This window comes from Poecilia reticulata, chromosome 21 (assembly GCF_904066995.2).
Source record: "Poecilia reticulata chromosome 21, P_reticulata-male-v2, whole genome shotgun sequence".
Lineage (NCBI taxonomy): Eukaryota > Metazoa > Chordata > Actinopteri > Cyprinodontiformes > Poeciliidae > Poecilia > Poecilia reticulata.
This window is the reverse complement of record NC_088850.1, coordinates 24,137,539-24,145,475: the sequence shown is the minus strand read 5'-3', so window position 1 is coordinate 24,145,475 and position 7,937 is coordinate 24,137,539. Positions and strand designations below refer to the sequence as shown.

The 7,937-nt window shown below is 40.7% G+C and overlaps 1 protein-coding gene across 4 annotated transcripts in view; it reads left to right on the top strand.

The window, feature by feature from the left end:
* Window positions 1-252: 252 nt before the first annotated feature.
* The window catches only part of bach2b (BACH transcriptional regulator 2b), a 97,161-nt gene continuing 89,476 nt past the window's right edge, over window positions 253-7,937 (top strand). For 2 of the 4 annotated variants that reach the window (XM_008398477.3, XM_008398476.3), the window contains exon 1: window positions 254-756. The gene's annotated coding sequence lies outside the window, so the exon portion shown is untranslated. Of the gene's footprint in view, window positions 757-1,440; window positions 1,634-7,937 lie in introns of those variants that run through there. The other 2 variants (XM_008398479.3, XM_081602573.1) reach the window with 2 other exon arrangements.

Sequence of the window (7,937 nt, the reverse complement as noted above, 5' to 3'; positions counted from 1 at the left end):
CTCACAATTAAATGTTCTTTATTGTGAGATAAAACTCAAAGCTTTGAGATAGTGTTTTAAATCATAATAAAACTAAAATGTAGACTTGTGCAAACTCCTATTACAGGCACAGAAAAAAATGCATTGTGTCATCGTTTACCGTTACGTTCCCGCTGTGTGCACCCAAAGGGGAGGGGAAGTTACTGAGATTGGAGGAGGCAGTGAGGGACCGGAGAGGGGGGTCGCGCTGACGAATGAGGGGTGGGATTTGAGCTAGCGGCTAGCGGGGCGATTCTCGAAACTCCATCCGCCCGTTCCACTGAGTACGCGCGCGCGCTTCCCGCCCACAGCAACGCAAAGCAGCGCGCGCCTACGATGTTGTGAATGAGGGAGTGGAGTGACGTAAGCGGCCGAATGTCAACAATGTAGCCACTGAGAGTAGGCGTTCCAGTTGAGTGTAACAAACAGCGGAGACGGAGCGGCAAGCCGCGAAGGATCACACGGCGCACATTGCTACAGGCGCGCACGCGCGCGCACGTCAACAACAGACCGTAGAATTACAGACTGGGTTGTTTTTGTTTTTTTTACGTCGTTCGTGTAATCGAGCAAACAAAAAAAAAACAAACAAAAAAAACACGCTAGTTGCGGCGACTGGAAGGGACTCACCTTCTGCAGTCGGGAAGCTTTGACCAAACGACAAAGCGAGCCATCATGTGAAAGAACTTATATGGGAAACAGACAAAAGGGCTGGAAAACGAGAGAAATAGAAAGTAAAAGGTAAGCTGGCATGCACGTTTATTCACGCTTTTTCTGCCTTGTGTGCCTCCGGTTTTTATGTACCAGCCTCCTCAGAATCTCTTCCTCAGAATGTATTGTTGATGCTGCCAAGACCGAGTTGCAAACTTGCATAAGTGTCAGAGACGTGGCCTCAAACCACGCGAGTTTTCGTTGAGTTTTGTGGACTAAAAAGTCACTTATAGAATCAGAAAAAGTAGAAGAGGGAAACCACACGCACGAATATTGAAAGCTTGGCGTGCGGTGCGAATATTGAAGGGTGTAATGTGTAGGGGTGTGAACGCGGGTTCAGGAGTGAAACACAACTCGGTACCACATCCTGTTATGTTTTGAGTCAATCCTCCTTGAGCTCGGCGGCCGTTTTTCCTCTGTTTTAGAGAAGTAGATGCGCTGGTGATCCCAGATCAGTGCTCCTGGCAGCGGAATGCTTCCACCCAGGCCGTGCAGCGTCACTAACCCTCCACCCCCTCTCACTTAATAAACGTTTAAGTTCACCCACACACTAATTTAGTATTATTCTTTTGCATTTGTATCTTTTAAAAGGATGTGCATTTAACGTTCTCCACCTCTTTCTAGCACGGTCACACACACACGCACACACATCTCAATGTGTAGACTGAAAGCTATATTTGCTGCGTAAGGGCGAGCCTTGTTTGCTCCGACCGACTCATTTCAATCGTTTCTCTCGACTGGGACGTTTTGGAGCCGCGTTTTCTCTGCTGCGTTTCCTTTGATGTGAAGCAGATCTGGAGCAGGTCGCGACGCCCACGGCTGTCCACAAGCAGCCTGAGAAGCGGCTCTTTCTAAGGCAGCTACAAGCCGTGACTGTCAAAAATATGCGCTCGTCTTGCATTGTCATGTGAGTGGATGCTGCAGTGTGGCTTCGTCAGTCCCCCAGTCAACCTCATCATGTTGTCAGGGATGGAGGGGGGGACGTGCTGGGTAGCAAGACGCGCATAATTGATCATTTCTACAGTGTTTGGGAAGATTCCTTGTACTAAGCAGTTCTGTGTGAGATCTCGTTCATACACTCCATAGGTAGAAATCTCGTACCGCGTTTGACGTGTTGCTTCCTTTTGTTTTAGAATAGAATAGAATATACTTTACTGATCCCCAAGGGGAAAGTGCTTATATCCATCCAAAGTGTTAAATATTGGTAAATACAAATATAAGCATAAGCAATATAAAATTTATATTCAAAATATATATACATATGCATAAATGTAATATTGTAAGTAATTTAAATATGACTAAATAAAAAATAGATACATAAATTAAATAACAAGAACGCACATAGGAATATATTAATCGACTAAGCTCAGATGTTGAGTGGACTGTGACGGCTTTGTTCACTTTGTTAGGGTTGAACATGCATGTGTGCGCGCGCGGACAGTGTGTGGCTTCTCTGGCGGCAATGCAGTGTCCTCGCTTGTTTTAGTGGGACATCGGTCTGCCTGCTGTCTGACCGTGTGGACTCCTGCAGCAGAGCAGTGGACGTGATGAAGGACCGGAGTGAAGCTGTGATACAGCACCGCCACCAGCGGTGACATCCTCGGCATCCTTTGTCTGCTATAATGCTGATGCAACACAAGTGGCGAGAGGGGGAGGAGGGACGGTGGGGGCCATCATCGCCCACCATCATCCTCATCCTCCTTTCATCACTCGCCGCATCTCTGCTCCGTCCCTTCTCCATTTAGATTCCACCTTCTGTTGCGTGGGACGCGCTAATAAGGATGTAATCAGTGTCATTTTTAAAAGGCAGCTGACGTAGAAAAACTTTACTGAGATGCAGCTGGCTTTGCAGCACGTGCGTGGCGGCAACGCTCATGCGCAGTTTCACACACCGAGTCCTTTGTTCTGTACAGTAGCCCCCTGCTCCTTTCTTCTCTCCCATGCAGAGCCCATCCAGCTCTGTTACCCGGAGTGACTCAGGCAGGTTTAAATGTCAGTCATAGCCTGTTGCTATATTTCTAGTTTATATAGGAGAAACTGAATAAATGACAAACATATTTACCAAATGAGTCATTTTTTATATTAACATTAATATAATGTCCATATGTGGGTAATTAGACATATTCATGTTGACTGATCATTATTGTACTTAATCTGCAAAAAGAATATTTTTGTACTTTTTGCCCATTCAATTTAGGACATTCTAAACACAGGAAAAAACTGATCCAACTCAAAGCCAATTCTGTATCTTTACTTCAGTGAAAATTCATTCAATTATAAGCAGTACTGTCAGATTCAGAGTTATTAACATGTTAAAGTCATTCATGGATTCAGGTTCAGGTCATCATAAAATACCTGTTAGTTAAAAACTTAAAAACTTAAAAACTTTAGCTTTAATCTTTAATTTGATCCAGTTATCCAGAGAAGGACCAACTCTGGAGAACTGGCTCCGTCTGCAGCTCGTGAGTCTAACATCTGATTTCCAGTCATTGAATCTGACTTTCCACAGCTCATTATCTATTCTGTACTTTGAAAAAATTATTGACAGATCTGGAAGCAAAGCAAATCTTAAAATCTTTAAATAGCAGCCCAATTGTAGTACTTTGAAACAAAAGGCACTGTGTGCTTTTACAGAACAAAATTCACCAGTTGCATTAAATTATTTCTGAGTTATTGCTTCACTCACCTTGAATCTCTTGTTTTGCCCCCTTTATAATTCTGTAATCTATTGCTTTGTCCAATCAGGTGATCTGTCCTGGAATCTGGACAAAAATGATCAGAAGTTGCTCTGTTGCCTTCCAAAAATATCTAGTCACAGGAAAAATGACAGCAAAAGACAAGAGTACAAAAATGTATTTGTAGCTTTATAGTTTTGTTGGGGATTGTGTGTAAGGCTTTACAAAGATACATGAAAACTTTAGCCGTAAGTGGAATGTTGGTGGAAACAAGACAGGAAATGTTGTAAAACTCAAGACTTAAATTTCACAAAAAACACTTCCATGTTCCTTTTGTTTTATGAAACTTCTCCAATAGATTTTATATGCTGACAAATAATATTTTACACATTAAGAAATGTTTTATTCAACTAGTTAAAAAGCTGCACTTGCAACTAAAGTCATTAATTTACAATGAAACATTAAAAAGACAAATTGTTAAAGATTCTTTAGAAGTGATTTTTTTCACTCAGACAGTAATTTTATTTTTATATGAGGGAATTCAGAGAATGACTTCACTCTGGTTTAATCTCTAACAGGAATTTGAAAAAATTAATCATATTTGTTGTAAACCTTAGAAAGCAAAATATGACTTCTATAGCTGGAAGTTGCTTGTCTATCTGTTTGAGAGTTTCTATTTCACAAAATAAACAGAACTAAACATGTTCTTTAACCTGAAGTAGGCTACTTCCTCTTTGTTTTACTCTGTTCATCTACATGAAAAAAACCAGACTGTACATCCTTTAAAACAGATGAATAACAGGTTTGGACTTGTCCACTACTATTATGTAAGCTCCATCTATTAACTGGAGCTTGATTTGGGAACATTTCTCAGAATGAAGGAGTTTTTTGGGGGATCCTAGCATAACGAGTCCCTCAGGGCTAGCAGTTGGAGCAGAAATCCCACAAGGCAATAGCAATCTTCGAAACAACCCTGCTAACCCACCACATTTTTCAGTCTGTGCATGCTGAACTGGAGCATCCAGGGTTAGACCCCCGCCCTCCACCAGTTCCCAACTCTCCACCCCTTTCAGTTATCTGCTGAGCCAGGTGATTCATGTTTTATGTTTCAAATTAAAACCATAATGAGTGAAGAAGCTCCTTGTGTTCAGAAGTAACCAAGCACATGTTATCATCATGTTAATGATTCATGAAATTGCAGCTGGAGTAGATGTGACTGAGTGATATCTCCTGATTGCAGATGCATATCACAACAAAACAATATAGTCTCTAAGGGTGAATCATTATATTAAGTTCCTTTTTATTTTAAAAGGAGCAAAATGATGTGACTAACCTGACTGACAGAACCTTCTAGAAAAAGTTGCAAATGCAAGCACAGATTTTATTCTTTTTCTGTGTATTTATATCTGTGGGATGTTTATCAACTCACGCTCAACATCCCAAATCAGTTCCTCAACCTGGAAAGAGAGGTGGGTGGTGGGGTGGGAGGTCGGGGGTATATTCCCCTAACTTCTCTACGTCAGCATGAAGGCATGTCAGACATGTGAGGAAGGAGCAGAACTGTTGAGTGGATTGTCAGATTCAGCACTTTACAACAGGAGCTATTGTTTCTCTCCCTTCTTGTTTCAGTACAGCTGTCCCTTCCTCACTCCGTCATGTTGTGCCTGCTTTATCTTCTCCTGCCACCTCCAGTGGTGTTTTTGCTGGACACATAAAATCAGATTGCAGTGTCCCGGGCGGGCCCACGTCCCTCCAGTCTGCAGCTGTATGGTCTGCCTTTCTGTTTGCAGCTCAACTCAAATACTTGCAAAGAAGCAGGCAGATTTCTTCTTGCTATGTTTTGTTTGCTTGTTGTTTTGCTCTCTTTGTGTCTCAGAGATATTCAACTTGTGTAAATAATCTTGATAGTTCCATCAAACCTGCCTGAAGGTCTCATAAGCTTGTTGCTCTGCCTCAAGTGGAGAGCATGACCTTCTCAACTCTCCCATGCATCTCAGTAAGTTCAGGTCCATACTGAGCTAATTAAATTATGCACATCTGATCCTAATAGCTGAGGAATTCAAACACTGTAAAAGAGGTTTTTGTCAAAGTGACTCAAGATCTTCCAGTAGTCATGAGGGATCCTTCCCAGATATCATTAACTGCAGCGGGCTTTTCTGATTTTACTGGATTTTACTCAATCATGTCAAGGTGAAGGAGATGGTTGGTCCTGTGTTCTTCTGATCCCGGTGCAGTCACATGCTCAGCCAGAACATACTGGATTGAAAAGTAACAACATGAAGGGCTGTTCTGATTTCTGTTGTGATTAGCTGGTTTCAAAAGACCACATATTTGTACATGTACTGTATAGATATATACCTGTATGTTTATGTAACTATGTGTGTGGAAAATATGTGTGTATGTATGTATGTATATATGTGTCAGTCTGGATTGGAGCATGTAACACATCTGACTGGCAATACATAGAGAGATTGATTGGGACTGAGTTTCCTTCCATCCTTGACACCGCTGGCAGTCGCTGCCTGTCCAGAGCTCGGCCAATTACAAAGACCCTTCCATCCTCAGCATGGCTTGTTCTCCCTGCCCTCTGGGTAAAGGTTCAGATGCAGAACAACCAGATTCTACAACAGCTTCATCCCTTATGCCATAAGGCATAAGGGATGAAGCTGTTGTAGAATCTCCTAAACTCCTATTATTCTTTTTATCATATTTTTATATTGATACTTTTTATTATTACTTATTTATTTATTTCGTTATTATTGGAGCTTTGCAACCAAATCCAAATATCACTCAATATGTAAATGTTAAATGTACAGTTAAATGATGGTAAAGTCTTCCTATGTCATGTCTATGTAAACCATTATATGGGCTTACATATGTGGGTATGTAGGTATATGGAAGAGAGTGTGTGTATGTAGGTATGCGTGTGTGCGTGTGTGTGTGTGTGGGGGGGGGTGGGGGGTGCGTGCGTGTGTGTGTGTGTGTGTGTGTGTGTGTGCGTGTGTGTATGTATATAATTTGATGACTGGCCAGCTGGGGCGCAGGGGTTCAGCTTCTTCTTCTCTTAAAACATTGTAGTGTTCAGAGGTAAGACACTGTCTGTATCTGCAAATTGTAAACACAAACTGGTTGTAAACAGTTTGTGTTTACAAGGGGTCAAAATGGCTAGAAGGATTCTGTTTGGAATGAAAAGAAAATATTTTCTAGTTGTTTTGCCTTAGATAACACAATGTTAGCAAGCCTCAACAAATCTCTGCATGGAATAATTAGAATTTTCTTTTTCATATTTAGCTGATCAAAAGGGTTGGAGAACTTCCTTAAAGTTGTCCAACAGCTACAGTTAAGTTAGAATAAGGAATCACAGTTTTCTCAGGCAGCATAGATATTACAGGAGCAAACTTCCAGAGACATGAAGCATTTTGTAGTTATTACAAAATAAACTTTTGTATTTAAAGCAAAACATTGGATTTCAAATTGTGACAATGTGAAATACAAATTTCAGTATTTATTGTTATATCAACATAATTGAAAAGGCTGAAAATGTACTTGAATTAGACTGGATTCTGAATGATCCACTGACTGAATATTTCAAAATTTATTTATAAATTTTTTATCAGCTGTGGAAATTTAGACCAATGGCTGGAAGGTGCGTTGTTCACCAGAGAGACATTAAAACTCCAGGCTATGTCTGAATCATATTAATAGTAACCTGCTCACCTCCTGTGATGGAAGTGGTGCAAACAGGTGTAACTGTGATCAACTCTACTGTTTATCAGTGGCTGAGAAACATTAAAAATCAATCTTATGATCTAACAACAATGTCAGAGACTAAGGCATCTTCTCCCTCCATGAAATGTGTTTATTGGTTGAGGAAAGTCACAACAGCCTTCCTGTTCAGCAGATTAATGAGGAGCTGATCTTTTATAGACCTATTTCAGATGTGAAACTATGTTTGCCCACAACCTAACGTCTGATGTTTACTGGGTTTGAGTGTTCTGCAATATAAACTTAACAGTCAACACATGATGTTTACGGTGCACAGAAAGAACACAGTGCGCCTATTTTAGTAATTAATGATGAAATGGATGAAACAGCTGTAAAAGAGCCAGAGAGGGAATTTTACAGTAAGGTTATCTGTCTGAACTCTGATAGATCACATGAGTTCATCAACAGGCAGGTACAACATAGCATCAATGTAGACACAGATAAGAAGAAAAAATTTACAGTAAATTTAACGGCTAAAGATGCAATATTAATAACAGCACACATTCAAACATGGCTGGACTATGACTGAAGATGTCATCAGACTGGAAAAGTAGATCAGATCAGTGTGTCATGCTGTGGAACATACATGTCTGACTAACTTTAGATAATAAATTGCATCCATCTTGCAGGAGACTATCAGATGTTTTCTTTATTTAAAAATAATTTTTCCACAGTGATATTTTTGATATTTTTGCAACAAGTTCATGTCATCTTTTTTGGACGACATCAAGGTGTTTGAGCCACACGATGCCTCCAGCATTAGTTCCACAA